This window comes from Ranitomeya imitator, chromosome 2, assembly GCF_032444005.1.
Source record: "Ranitomeya imitator isolate aRanImi1 chromosome 2, aRanImi1.pri, whole genome shotgun sequence".
Classification (NCBI taxonomy): Eukaryota; Metazoa; Chordata; class Amphibia; order Anura; family Dendrobatidae; genus Ranitomeya; species Ranitomeya imitator.
In genome coordinates this window covers 206,335,124-206,350,558 of record NC_091283.1, presented here as the reverse complement: position 1 = coordinate 206,350,558, position 15,435 = coordinate 206,335,124, and positions in this window count along the sequence as shown.

Here is a 15,435-nt window from a genome sequence, read left to right as displayed (position 1 = left end):
GTCCCCACTGCTCCCAGTACAGATCCCAGCAGTACCCCACTGCTCCCAGTACAGATCCCTGTGGTCCCCATTGCTCCCAGTACAGACCCCTGCGGTCCCCATTGCTCCCAGTACAGATCCCTGCTCTCCCCACTACTCCCATTACAGATCCCTGCAGTCCCCATTGCTCCCAGTACAGATCCCTGCTGTCCCCACTACTCCGAGTACAGATCCCCGCGTTCCCCACTGCTCCCAGTACAGATCCCAGCAGTACCCCACTACTCCCAGTACAGATCCCTGCGGTCCCCAGTGCTCCCAGTACAGATCCCTGCTCTCCCCACTACTCCCAGTACAGATCCCTGCAGTCCCCATTGCTCCAAGTACAGATCCCTGCTGTCCCCACTACTCCCAGTACAGATCCCTGCTGTCCCCACTGCTCCCAGTACAGATCTCTGCATTTCCCACTGCTCCCAGTGCCGATCCCTGCTGTCCCCACTGCTCCCAGTACAGATCCCAGCAGTACCCCACTGCTCCCAGTGCCGATCCCTGCGGTCCCCACTGCTCCCAGTACAGATCCCTGCGGTCCCCACTGCTCCCAGTGCAGATCCCTGCCGTCCCCCCTGCTCCCAGTACAGATCCCTGCGGTCCCCACTGCTCCCAGTACAGATCCCTGCGGTCCCCACTGCTCCCAGTACAGATCCCTGCGGTCCCCACTGCTCCCAGTACAGGTCCCTGCGGTCCCCACTGCTCCGAGTACAGATCCCTGCAGTCCCCACTGCTCCCAGTACAGATCCCTGCTGTCCCCACTACTCCCAGTACAGATCCCTGCTGTCCTCACTACTCCCAGTACAGATCCCTGCTGTCCCCACTGCTCCCAGTACAGATCTCTGCGTTTCCCACTGCTCCCAGTGCAGATCCCTGCTGTCCCCACCCCACTGCTCCCAGTACAGATCCCAGCAGTACCCCACTGCTCCCAGTTCAGATCCCTGCGGTCCCCACTGCTCCCAGTGCAGATCCCTGCCGTCCCCACTGCTCCCAGTACAGATCCCTGCGGTCCCCTCTGCTCCCAGTACAGATCCCTGCAGTCCACACTGCTCCCAGTACAGATCCCTGCAGTCCCCACTGCTCCCAGTACAGATCCCTGCGGTCCCCACTGCTCCCAGAACAGATCCCTGCTGTCCCCACTGCTCCCAGTACAGATTCCTGCAGTCCCCACTGCTCCCAGTACAGATCCCTGCAGTCCACACTGCTCCCAGTACAGATCCCTGCTCTCCCCACTGCTCCCAGTACAGATCCCTGCGGTCCCCACTGCTCCCAGTACAGATCCCTGCTGTCCCCACTGCTCCCAGTACAGATTCCTGCGGTCCCCACTGCTCCCAGTACAGATCCCTGCGGTCCCCACTGCTCCCAGTACAGATCCCTGCTGTCCCCACTGCTCCCAGTACAGATCCCAGCAGTACCCCACTGCTCCCAGTACAGATCCCTCTGGTCCCCACTGCTCCCAGTACAGATCCCTGCGGTCCCCACTGCTCCCAGTACAGATCCCTGCGGTCCCCACTGCTCCCAGTACAGATCCCTGCGGTCGCCACTGCTCCCAGTGCAGATCCCTTCCGTCCCCCCTCCTCCCAGTACAGATCCCTGCGGTCCCCACTGCTCCCAGTACAGATCCCTGCGGTCGCCACTGCTCCCAGTACAGATCCCTGCGGTCCCCACTGCTCTGAGTACAGGTCCCTGTGGTCCCCACTGCTCCAAGTACAGATCCCTGCAGTCCCCACTGCTCCCAGTACAGATCCCTGCTGTCCCCACTGCTCCGAGTACAGGTCCCTGTGGTCCCCACTGCTCCAAGTACAGATCCCTGCTGTCCTCACTACTCCCAGTACAGATCCCTGCTGTCCCCACTGCTCCCAGTACAGATCTCTGCGTTTCCCACTGCTCCCAGTGCAGATCCCTGCTGTCCCCACCCCACTGCTCCCAGTACAGATCCCAGCAGTACCCCACTGCTCCCAGTACAGATCCCTGCGGTCCCCACTGCTCTCAGTACAGATCCCTGCAGTCCCCACTGCTCCCAGTACAGATCCTTGCAGTCCCCACTGCTCCCAGTACAGATCCCTGCGGTCCCCACTGCTCCCAGTACAGATCCCTGCTGTCCCCACTGCTCCCAGTACAGATTCCTGCAGTCCCCACTGCTCCCAGTACAGATCCCAGCAGTACCCCACTGCTCTCAGTACAGATCCCTGCGGTCCCCACAGCTCCCAGTACAGATCCCTGCGGTCCCTACTGCTCCCAGTACAGATCTCTGCGTTTCCCACTGCTCCCAGTGCAGATCCCTGCTGTCCCCACTGCTCCCAGTACAGATCCCAGCAGTACCCCACTGCTCCCAGTACAGATCCCTACGGTCCCCACTGCTCCCAGTGCAGATCCCTGCCGTCCCCACTGCTCCCAGTACAGATCCCTGCGGTCCCCACTGCTCCCAGTACAGATCCCTGCAGTCCACACTGCTCCCAGTACAGATCCCTGTGGTCCCCACTGCTCCCAGTACAGATCCCTGCGGTCCCCACTGCTCCCAGTACAGATCCCTGCTGTCCCCACTGCTCCCAGTACAGATTCCTGCAGTCCCCACTGCTCCCAGCACAGATCCCAGCAGTACCCCACTGCTCCCAGTACAGATCCCTCCGGTCCCCACTGCTCCCAGTACAGATCCCTGCGGTCCCCACTGCTCCCAGTACAGATCCCTGTGGTCCCCACTGCTCCCAGTACAGATCCTGCGGTCCCCACTGCTCCCAGTGCAGATCCCTGCCGTCCCCCCTGCTCCCAGTACAGATCCCTGCGGTCCCCACTGCTCCCAGTACAGATCCCTGCGGTCCCCACTGCTCCCAGTACAGATCCCTGCGGTCCCCACTGCTCCGAGTACAGGTCCCTGTGGTCCCCACTGCTCCAAGTACAGATCCCTGCAGTCCCCACTGCTCCCAGTACAGATCCCTGCTGTCCCCACTACTCCCAGTACAGATCCCTGCTGTCCTCACTACTCCCAGTACAGATCCCTGCTGTCCCCACTGCTCCCAGTACAGATCTCTGCGTTTCCCACTGCTCCCAGTGCAGATCCCTGCTGTCCCCACCCCACTGCTCCCAGTACAGATCCCAGCAGTACCCCACTGCTCCCAGTACAGATCCCTGCGGTCCCCACTGCTCCCAGTGCAGATCCCTGCCGTCCCCACTGCTCCCAGTACAGATTCCTGCGGTCCCCACTGCTCCCAGTACAGATCCCTGCAGTCCCCACTGCTCCCAGTACAGATCCTTGCAGTCCCCACTGCTCCCAGTACAGATCCCTGCGGTCCCCACTGCTCCCAGTACAGATCCCAGCAGTACCCCCAGGGCCGGCGTCAGCACCCGGCACACCGGGCAAATGCCGGGGCCCTGGGGAGAGAGGGGGGCCCACTCACGTCATAGATACAGCTGGGAGAGCAGAGCAGGAGATAACGTGCTCTCTCCGCCCACAAAGTCACTGCTGGCTGCGTTCTCTTAACCCCTATGTGCCAGCTCTGACACAAGCATCTTCTCACTCAGTGAGTGCAGCCAGGCAGGCACACATAGGGGTTAAGAGAAGGCAGCCAGTGTGACATTGTTTGTGGGCGGAGAGAGCACATTCTCTGCTCTGATCTCCGCCCCTGGCTGGCTGCAGTGCTGCTGAAGTTATGAGGCAGATTCAGGAGAAGCTCCTAGTCCTACCAGTGCCTGAGTGAGTGGCGCTGCTATATACTACGTGGGCTGCGCTGCTATATACTACGTGGGCTGCTATATACTACGTGGGCTGCGCTGCTATATACTACGTGGGCTGCGCTGCTATATACTACGTGGGCTGCGCTGCTATATACTACGTGGGCTGCGCTGCTATATACTACGTGGGCTCGGCTGCGCTGCTATATACTACGTGGGCTGCGCTGCTATATACTACGTGGGCTGCTATATACTACGTGGGCTGCGCTGCTATATACTACGTGGGCTGTGCTATATACTACATGGGCTGCTATATGCTACGTGGGCTGCTATATGCTACGTGGGCTGCTATATACTACGTGGGCAGTGTTATATACTACATGGCTGTGTTTATATGCGATCATGAATCGGGGTATGTGTTAAAGGGGGGGCCCACTGAGACTCTTTCGCCCGGGGCCCTCAAAAACCTGGAGCCGGCCCTGAGTACCCCACTGCTCCCAGTACAGATCCCTGCGGTCCCCTCTGCTCCCAGTGCAGATCCCTGCCGTCCCCACTGCTCCCAGTACAGATCCCTGCGGTCCCCACTGCTCCCAGTACAGATCGCTTCTTTTCCCACTGCTCCCAGTACAGATCCCTGCGGTCCCCAATGCTCCCAGTACAGATCCCTGCGGTCCCCACTGCTCCCAGTACAGATCCCTGCTGTCCCCACTACTCCCAGTACAGATCCCTGCGGTCCCTACTGCTCCCAGTTCAGATCTCTGCATTTCCCACTGCTCCCAGTGCAGATCCCTGCTGTCCCCACTGCTCCCAGTACAGATCCCAGCAGTACCCCAGTGCTCCCAGTACAGATCCCTGCTGTCCTCACTACTCCCAGTACATATCCCTGCGGTCCCCACTGCTCCAAGTACAGATCCCTGCTGTCCCCACTACTCCCAGTACAGATCCCTGCTGTCCCCACTACTCCCAGTACAGATCCCTGCTGTTCCCACTCCTCCCAGTACAGATCCCTGCTGTCCCCACTGTTCCCAGAACAGATCCCTGCGGTCCCCACTGCTCCCAGTGCAGATCCCTGCTGTCCCCACTACTCCCAGTACAGATCCCTGCTGTCCCCACTGCTCCAAGTACAGATCCCTGCTGTCCCCACTACTCCCAGTACAGATCCCTGCTGTCCCCACTACTCCCAGTACAGATCCCTGCTGTCCCCACTACTCCCAGTACAGATCCTTGCGGTCCCCACTGCTCCCAGTACAGATCCCTGCAGTCCCCATTGCTCCCAGTACAGATCCCTGCGGTCCCCACTACTCCCAGTACAGATCCCTGCGGTCCCCACTGCTCCCAGTACAGATCCTTGCGGTCCCCACTGCTCCCAGTACAGATCCCTGCGGTCCCCACTGCTCCCAGTACAGATCCCTGCGGTCCCCACTGCTCCCAGTACAAATCCCTGCTGTCCCCACTACTCCCAGTACAGATCCCTGCGGTCCCTACTGCTCCCAGTACAGATCTCTGCATTTCCCACTGCTCCCAGTGCAGATCCCTGCTGTCCCCACTGCTCCCAGTACAGATCCCAGCAGTACCCCAGTGCTCCCAGTACAGATCCCTGCTGTCCTCACTACTCCCAGTACATATCCCTGCGGTCCCCACTGCTCCAAGTACAGATCCCTGCGTTCCCAACTGCTCCCAGTGCAGATCCCTGCTGTCCCCACTGCTCCCAGTACAGATCCCAGCAGTACCCCACTGCTCCCAGTACAGATCCCTGCGGTCCCCTCTGCTCCCAGTGCAGATCCCTGCCGTCCCCACTGCTCCCAGTACAGATCCCTGCGGTCCCCACTGCTCCCAGTACAGATCGCTTCTTTTCCCACTGCTCCCAGTACAGATCCCTGCGGTCCCCAATGCTCCCAGTACAGATCCCTGCGGTCCCCACTGCTCCCAGTACAGATCCCTGCTGTCCCCACTACTCCCAGTACAGATCCCTGCGGTCCCTACTGCTCCCAGTACAGATGTCTGCATTTCCCACTGCTCCCAGTGCAGATCCCTGCTGTCCCCACTGCTCCCAGTACAGATCCCAGCAGTACCCTAGTGCTCCCAGTACAGATCCCTGCTGTCCTCACTACTCCCAGTACATATCCCTGCGGTCCCCAATGCTCCCAGTACAGATCCCTGCAGTCCCGACTGCTCCCAGTACAGAACCCAGCAGTACCCCACTGCTCCCAGTACAGATCCCTGCTGTCCCCACTACTCCCAGTACAGATCCCTGTTGTCCCCACTACTCCCAGTACAGATCCCTGCTGTCCCCACTGCTCCCAGTACAGATCTCTGCGTTTCCCACTGCTCCCAATGCAGATCCCTGCTGTCCTCACTACTCCCAGTACAGATCCCTGCGGTCCCCACTGCTCCCAGTACAGATCTCTGCGTTTCCCACTGCTCCCAGTGCAGATCCCAGCAGTACCCCACTGCTCCCAGTACAGATCCCTGCGGTCCCCACTGCTCCCAGTGCAGATCCCTGCCGTCCCCACTGCTCCCAGTACAGATCCCTGCAGTCCCCACTGCTCCCAGTACAGATCCCTGCAGTCCCCACTGCTCCCAGTACAGATCCCTGCAGTCCCCACTGCTCCCAGTACAGATCCCTGCAGTCCCCACTGCTCCCAGTACAGATCCCAGCAGTACCCCACTGCTCCCAGTACAGATCCCTGTGGTCCCCATTGCTCCCAGTACAGACCCCTGCGGTCCCCATTGCTCCCAGTACAGATCCCTGCTCTCCCCACTACTCCCATTACAGATCCCTGCAGTCCCCATTGCTCCCAGTACAGATCCCTGCTGTCCCCACTACTCCGAGTACAGATCCCCGCGTTCCCCACTGCTCCCAGTACAGATCCCAGCAGTACCCCACTACTCCCAGTACAGATCCCTGCGTTCCCCACTGCTCCCAGTACAGATCCCTGCTGTCCCCACTACTCCCGGTACAGATCCCTGCGGTCCCTACTGCTCCCAGTTCAGATCTCTGCATTTCCCACTGCTCCCAGTGCAGATCCTTGCTGTCCCCACTGCTCCCAGTACAGATCCCAGCAGTACCCCAGTGCTCCCAGTACAGATCCCTGCTGTCCTCACTACTCCCAGTACATATCCCTGCGGTCCCCACTGCTCCAAGTACAGATCCCTGCGTTCCCCACTGCTCCCAGTGCAGATCCCTGCTGTCCCCACTGCTCCCAGTACAGATCCCAGCAGTACCCCCAGGGCCGGCGTCAGCACCCGGCACACCGGGCAAATGCCGGGGCCCTGGGGAGAGAGGGGGGCCCACTCACATCATAGATACAGCTGGGAGAGCAGAGCAGGAGATAATGTGCTCTCTCCGCCCACAAAGTCACTGCTGGCTGCGTTCTCTTAACCCCTATGTGCCAGCTCTGACACAAGCATCTTCTCACTCAGTGAGTGCATCCAGGCAGGCACACATAGGGGTTAAGAGAAGGCAGCCAGTGTGACATTGTTTGTGGGCGGAGAGAGCACGTTCTCTGCTCTGATCTCCGCCCCTGGCTGGCTGCAGTGCTGCTGAAGTTATGAGGCAGATTCAGGAGAAGCTCCTAGTCCTACCAGTGCCTGAGTGAGTGGCGCTGCTATATACTACGTGGGCTGCGCTGCTATATACTACGTGGGCTGCTATATACTACGTGGGCTGCGCTGCTATATACTACGTGGGCTGCGCTGCTATATACTACGTGGGCTGCGCTGCTATATACTACGTGGGCTGCGCTGCTATATACTACGTGGGCTCGGCTGCGCTGCTATATACTACGTGGGCTGCGCTGCTATATACTACGTGGGCTGCTATATACTACGTGGGCTGCGCTGCTATATACTACGTGGGCTGTGCTATATACTACATGGGCTGCTATATGCTACGTGGGCTGCTATATGCTACGTGGGGTGCTATATACTACGTGGGCAGTGTTATATACTACATGGCTGTGTTTATATGCGATCATGAATCGGGGTATGTGTTAAAGGGGGGGCCCACTGAGACTCTTTCGCCCGGGGCCCTCAAAAACCTGGAGCCGGCCCTGAGTACCCCACTGCTCCCAGTACAGATCCCTGCGGTCCCCTCTGCTCCCAGTGCAGATCCCTGCCGTCCCCACTGCTCCCAGTACAGATCCCTGCGGTCCCCACTGCTCCCAGTACAGATCGCTTCTTTTCCCACTGCTCCCAGTACAGATCCCTGCGGTCCCCAATGCTCCCAGTACAGATCCCTGCGGTCCCCACTGCTCCCAGTACAGATCCCTGCTGTCCCCACTACTCCCAGTACAGATCCCTGCGGTCCCTACTGCTCCCAGTTCAGATCTCTGCATTTCCCACTGCTCCCAGTGCAGATCCCTGCTGTCCCCACTGCTCCCAGTACAGATCCCAGCAGTACCCCAGTGCTCCCAGTACAGATCCCTGCTGTCCTCACTACTCCCAGTACATATCCCTGCGGTCCCCACTGCTCCAAGTACAGATCCCTGCGTTCCCCACTGCTCCCAGTGCAGATCCCTGCTGTCCCCACTACTCCCAGTACAGATCCCTGCTGTCCCCACTACTCCCAGTACAGATCCCTGCGGTCCCCACTGCTCCCAGTACAGATCCTTGCGGTCCCCACTGCTCCCAGTACAGATCCCTGCGGTCCCTACTGCTCCCAGTTCAGATCTCTGCATTTCCCACTGCTCCCAGTGCAGATCCCTGCTGTCCCCACTGCTCCCAGTACAGATCCCAGCAGTACCCCAGTGCTCCCAGTACAGATCCCTGCTGTCCTCACTACTCCCAGTACATATCCCTGCGGTCCCCACTGCTCCAAGTACAGATCCCTGCGTTCCCCACTGCTCCCAGTGCAGATCCCTGCTGTCCCCACTACTCCCAGTACAGATCCCTGCTGTCCCCACTACTCCCAGTACAGATCCCTGCTGTCCCCACTACTCCCAGTACAGATCCTTGCGGTCCCCACTGCTCCCAGTACAGATCCCTGCAGTCCCCACTCCTCCCAGTACAGATCCCTGCGGTCCCCACTACTCCCAGTACAGATCACTGCGGTCCCCACTGCTCCCAGTACAGATCCTTGCGGTCCCCACTGCTCCCAGTACAGATCCCTGCGGTCCCCACTGCTCCCAGTACAGATCCCTGCGGTCCCCACTGCTCCCAGTACAAATCCCTGCTGTCCCCACTACTCCCTGTACAGATCCCTGCGGTCCCTACTGCTCCCAGTACAGATCTCTGCATTTCCCACTGCTCCCAGTGCAGATCCCTGCTGTCCCCACTGCTCCCAGTACAGATCCCTGCTGTCCTCACTACTCCCAGTACATATCCCTGCGGTCCCCACTGCTCCAAGTACAGATCCCTGCGTTCCCCACTGCTCCCAGTGCAGATCCCTGCTGTCCCCACTGCTCCCAGTACAGATCCCAGCAGTACCCCACTGCTCCCAGTACAGATCCCTGCGGTCCCCTCTGCTCCCAGTGCAGATCCCTGCCGTCCCCACTGCTTCCAGTACAGATCCCTGCGGTCCCCACTGCTCCCAGTACAGATCGCTTCTTTTCCCACTGCTCCCAGTACAGATCCCTGCGGTCCCCAATGCTCCCAGTACAGATCCCTGCGGTCCCCACTGCTCCCAGTACAGATCCCTGCTGTCCCCACTACTCCCAGTACAGATCCCTGCGGTCCCTACTGCTCCCAGTACAGATCTCTGCATTTCCCACTGCTCCCAGTGCAGATCCCTGCTGTCCCCACTGCTCCCAGTACAGATCCCAGCAGTACCCCAGTGCTCCCAGTACAGATCCCTGCTGTCCTCACTACTCCCAGTACATATCCCTGCGGTCCCCACTGCTCCAAGTACAGATCCCTGCGTTCCCCACTGCTCCCAGTGCAGATCCCTGCTGTCCCCACTGCTCCCAGTACAGATCCCAGCAGTACCCCACTGCTCCCAGTACAGATCCCTGCGGTCCCCTCTGCTCCCAGTGCAGATCCCTGCCGTCCCCACTGCTCCCAGTACAGATCCCTGCGGTCCCCACTGCTCCCAGTACAGATCGCTTCTTTTCCCACTGCTCCCAGTACAGATCCCTGCGGTCCCCAATGCTCCCAGTACAGATCCCTGCAGTCCCGACTGCTCCCAGTACAGAACCCAGCAGTACCCCACTGCTCTCAGTACAGATCCCTGCTGTCCCCACTACTCCCAGTACAGATCCCTGTTGTCCCCACTACTCCCAGTACAGATCCCTGCTGTCCCCACTGCTCCCAGTACAGATCTCTGCGTTTCCCACTGCTCCCAATGCAGATCCCTGCTGTCCTCACTACTCCCAGTACAGATCCCTGCGGTCCCCACTGCTCCCAGTACAGATCTCTGCGTTTCCCACTGCTCCCAGTGCAGATCCCAGCAGTACCCCACTGCTCCCAGTACAGATCCCTGCGGTCCCCACTGCTCCCAGTGCAGATCCCTGCCGTCCCCACTGCTCCCAGTACAGATCCCTGCAGTCCCCACTGCTCCCAGTACAGATCCCTGCAGTCCCCACTGCTCCCAGTACAGATCCCTGCAGTCCCCACTGCTCCCAGTACAGATCCCTGCAGTCCCCACTGCTCCCAGTACAGATCCCAGCAGTACCCCACTGCTCCCAGTACAGATCCCTGTGGTCCCCATTGCTCCCAGTACAGACCCCTGCGGTCCCCATTGCTCCCAGTACAGATCCCTGCTCTCCCCACTACTCCCATTACAGATCCCTGCAGTCCCCATTGCTCCCAGTACAGATCCCTGCTGTCCCCACTACTCCGAGTACAGATCCCCGCGTTCCCCACTGCTCCCAGTACAGATCCCAGCAGTACCCCACTACTCCCAGTACAGATCCCTGCGGTCCCCAGTGCTCCCAGTACAGATCCCTGCTCTCCCCACTACTCCCAGTACAGATCCCTGCAGTCCCCATTGCTCCAAGTACAGATCCCTGCTGTCCCCACTACTCCCAGTACAGATCCCTGCTGTCCCCACTGCTCCCAGTACAGATCTCTGCATTTCCCACTGCTCCCAGTGCCGATCCCTGCTGTCCCCACTGCTCCCAGTACAGATCCCAGCAGTACCCCACTGCTCCCAGTGCCGATCCCTGCGGTCCCCACTGCTCCCAGTACAGATCCCTGCGGTCCCCACTGCTCCCAGTGCAGATCCCTGCCGTCCCCCCTGCTCCCAGTACAGATCCCTGCGGTCCCCACTGCTCCCAGTACAGATCCCTGCGGTCCCCACTGCTCCCAGTACAGATCCCTGCGGTCCCCACTGCTCCGAGTACAGGTCCCTGTGGTCCCCAGTGCTCCAAGTACAGATCCCTGCAGTCCCCACTGCTCCCAGTACAGATCCCTGCTGTCCCCACTACTCCCAGTACAGATCCCTGCTGTCCTCACTACTCCCAGTACAGATCCCTGCTGTCCCCACTGCTCCCAGTACAGATCTCTGCGTTTCCCACTGCTCCCAGTGCAGATCCCTGCTGTCCCCACCCCACTGCTCCCAGTACAGATCCCATCAGTACCCCACTGCTCCCAGTTCAGATCCCTGCGGTCCCCACTGCTCCCAGTGCAGATCCCTGCCGTCCCCACTGCTCCCAGTACAGATCCCTGCGGTCCCCACTGCTCCCAGTACAGATCCCTGCAGTCCCCACTGCTCCCAGTACAGATCCCTGCGGTCCCCACTGCTCCCAGAACAGATCCCTGCAGTCCCCACTGCTCCCAGTACAGATCCCTGCAGTCCACACTGCTCCCAGTACAGATCCCTGCTCTCCCCACTGCTCCCAGTACAGATCCCTGCGGTCCCCACTGCTCCCAGTACAGATCCCTGCTGTCCCCACTGCTCCCAGTACAGATTCCTGCAGTCCCCACTGCTCTGAGTACAGGTCCCTGTGGTCCCCACTGCTCCAAGTACAGATCCCTGCAGTCCCCACTGCTCCCAGTACAGATCCCTGCTGTCCCCACTGCTCCGAGTACAGGTCCCTGTGGTCCCCACTGCTCCAAGTACAGATCCCTGCTGTCCTCACTACTCCCAGTACAGATCCCTGCTGTCCCCACTGCTCCCAGTACAGATCTCTGCGTTTCCCACTGCTCCCAGTGCAGATCCCTGCTGTCCCCACCCCACTGCTCCCAGTACAGATCCCAGCAGTACCCCACTGCTCCCAGTACAGATCCCTGCGGTCCCCACTGCTCCCAGTACAGATCCCTGCAGTCCCCACTGCTCCCAGTACAGATCCTTGCAGTCCCCACTGCTCCCAGTACAGATCCCTGCGGTCCCCACTGCTCCCAGTACAGATCCCTGCTGTCCCCACTGCTCCCAGTACAGATTCCTGCAGTCCCCACTGCTCCCAGTACAGATCCCAGCAGTACCCCACTGCTCCCAGTACAGATCCCTACGGTCCCCACTGCTCCCAGTGCAGATCCCTGCCGTCCCCACTGCTCCCAGTACAGATCCCTGCGGTCCCCACTGCTCCCAGTACAGATCCCTGCAGTCCACACTGCTCCCAGTACAGATCCCTGTGGTCCCCACTGCTCCCAGTACAGATCCCTGCGGTCCCCACTGCTCCCAGTACAGATCCCTGCTGTCCCCACTGCTCCCAGTACAGATTCCTGCAGTCCCCACTGCTCCCAGCACAGATCCCAGCAGTACCCCACTGCTCCCAGTACAGATCCCTCCGGTCCCCACTGCTCCCAGTACAGATCCCTGCGGTCCCCACTGCTCCCAGTACAGATCCCTGTGGTCCCCACTGCTCCCAGTACAGATCCTGCGGTCCCCACTGCTCCCAGTGCAGATCCCTGCCGTCCCCCCTGCTCCCAGTACAGATCCCTGCGGTCCCCACTGCTCCCAGTACAGATCCCTGCGGTCCCCACTGCTCCCAGTACAGATCCCTGCGGTCCCCACTGCTCCGAGTACAGGTCCCTGTGGTCCCCACTGCTCCAAGTACAGATCCCTGCAGTCCCCACTGCTCCCAGTACAGATCCCTGCTGTCCCCACTACTCCCAGTACAGATCCCTGCTGTCCTCACTACTCCCAGTACAGATCCCTGCTGTCCCCACTGCTCCCAGTACAGATCTCTGCGTTTCCCACTGCTCCCAGTGCAGATCCCTGCTGTCCCCACCCCACTGCTCCCAGTACAGATCCCAGCAGTACCCCACTGCTCCCAGTACAGATCCCTGCGGTCCCCACTGCTCCCAGTGCAGATCCCTGCCGTCCCCACTGCTCCCAGTACAGATTCCTGCGGTCCCCACTGCTCCCAGTACAGATCCCTGCAGTCCCCACTGCTCCCAGTACAGATCCTTGCAGTCCCCACTGCTCCCAGTACAGATCCCTGCGGTCCCCACTGCTCCCAGTACAGATCCCTGCTGTCCCCACTGCTCCCAGTACAGATTCCTGCAGTCCCCACTGCTCCCAGTACAGATCCCAGCAGTACCCCACTGCTCTCAGTACAGATCCCTGCGGTCCCCACTGCTCCCAGTACAGATCCCTGCGGTCCCTACTGCTCCCAGTACAGATCTCTGCGTTTCCCACTGCTCCCAGTGCAGATCCCTGCTGTCCCCACTACTCCCAGTACAGATCCCAGCAGTACCCCACTGCTCCCAGTACAGATCCCTGCGGTCCCCACTGCTCCCAGTGCAGATCCCTGCCGTCCCCACTGCTCCCAGTACAGATCCCTGCGGTCCCCACTGCTCCCAGTACAGATCCCTGCAGTCCACACTGCTCCCAGTACAGATCCCTGCGGTCCCCACTGCTCCCAGTACAGATCCCTGCGGTCCCCACTGCTCCCAGTACAGATCCCTGCTGTCCCCACTGCTCCCAGTACAGATCCCTGCGGTTCCCACTGCTCCCAGTACAGATCCCTGCGGTCCCCACTGTTCCCAGAACAGATCCCTGCGGTCCCCACTGCTCCCAGTACAGATCCCTGCGGTCCCCACTGCTCCCAGTACAGATCCCTGCTGTCCCCACTGCTCCCAGTACAGATCCCTGCGGTTCCCACTGCTCCCAGTACAGATCCCTGCGGTTCCCACTGCTCCCAGTACAGATCCCTGCGGTCCCCACTGTTCCCAGAACAGATCCCTGCGGTCCCCACTGCTCCCAGTACAGATCCCTGTGGTTCCCACTGCTCCCAGTACAGATCCCTGCGGTCCCCACTGCTCCCAGTACAGATCCCTGTGGTCCCCACTGCTCCCAGTACAGATCCCTGCGGTCCCCACTGCTCCCAGTACAGATCCCTGCGGTCCCCACTGCTCCCAGTACAGATCCATTTCTATGTAACTTATGCTGCTGTACAGTACTGCTTATCCACACAGTGAGACTTGGGAGGGAAGGAGCATGTATGAGCATTGTAGTGCCAGTACATTGTGCCCAGCTCATGCTTCTGGAGACATGGGCTCAGTAATTTAAGCAGGCTCTCATCACTTCAGAAGTGCCAAACATGTGGCCACTAAATGTGGTTTAGGCACACTTTGAGGCTCAGGAGGGAGAGGGCATTAGGACTTGGGATAACAGAATTCGCTGGATTTCTTTTGGAGGGAGAGGAGCCATAGCCCTTTTCCAGAGCCTACAGTGCTAACTAGGGTTGAGCGAAACGGGTCATTCATTTTCAAAAGTCGCCGACTTCATGAAACCCGATCCGACCCCTGTGCGGGGTCGGCCATGCGGTACGCGACTTTCGCGCCAAAGTCGCGTTTCAATGACGCGAAAAGCGCCATTTCTCAGCCAATGAAGGTAAACGCAGAGTGTGGGCAGCGTGATGACATAGGTCCTGGTCCCCACCATCTTAGAGAAGGGCATTGCAGTGATTGGCTTGCTGTCCGCGGCGTCACAGGGGCTATAAAGGGGCGTTCCCGCCGACCGCCATGTTACTGCTGCTGATCTGAGCTTAGGGAGAGGTTGCTGCCGCTTCGTCAGAAGCAGGGATAGCGTTAGGCAGGGTCCATTAACCACCAAACCGCTTGTGCTGTAGCGATTTCCACTGCCCAACACCACCTTCGGTGTGCAGGGACAGTGGAAGCTACATTTTTTTTTTTTTCCCCTCAGCGCTGTAGCTCATTGGGCTGCGCTAGAAGGCTCCCTGATAGCTGCATTGCTGTGTGTACGCCGCTGTGCAAACCAACTGCTTTTTTCAAAGCACAAATCCTCTTGTTCCTTCCTTTCTGCACAGCTATCTTGTTTGTTTGTACACACTTTTTATTTAATTTGTGCATCAGTCCACTCCTTATTGCTGCCTGCCATACCTGGCTGAGATTACTACAGGGAGATAGTAATTGAAGGACAGTTCCTTTTTTTTTTTTTTTTTTTTGTGGGAGATTAAGATTGGCATTTCTGCTAGAGTGCCATCCCTGTCTGTGCCATCTCTCACTCAGTGGGCCATAGAAAGCCTATTTATTTTTTTGCTTGATTTGGGTTCCAAAATCTACCTGAAAAAATCAATAAATCAATCAGTGGGAGATTAATATTGGCCTTTGGGCTTGTGTGCCAGTCCTAAGCGTGCCATCTCTCTCTCTCAGATAGTGGGCCATAGAAAGCCTATTTATTATTTTTTTTATTGGGTTTATAAATTTTCCCTGGAAAAAAAAAAAAAAAGTGGGAGATTAATATTGGCCTCTGGGCTTGTGTGCCAGTCCTGAGCGTGCCATCGCTCTCACAAATAGTGGGCCATAGAAAGCCTATTTATTTTTTTGGTTGATTTGGGTTCTAAATTCTACCTGAAAAAATCAATAAATCAATCAGTGGGAGATAAATATTGGCCT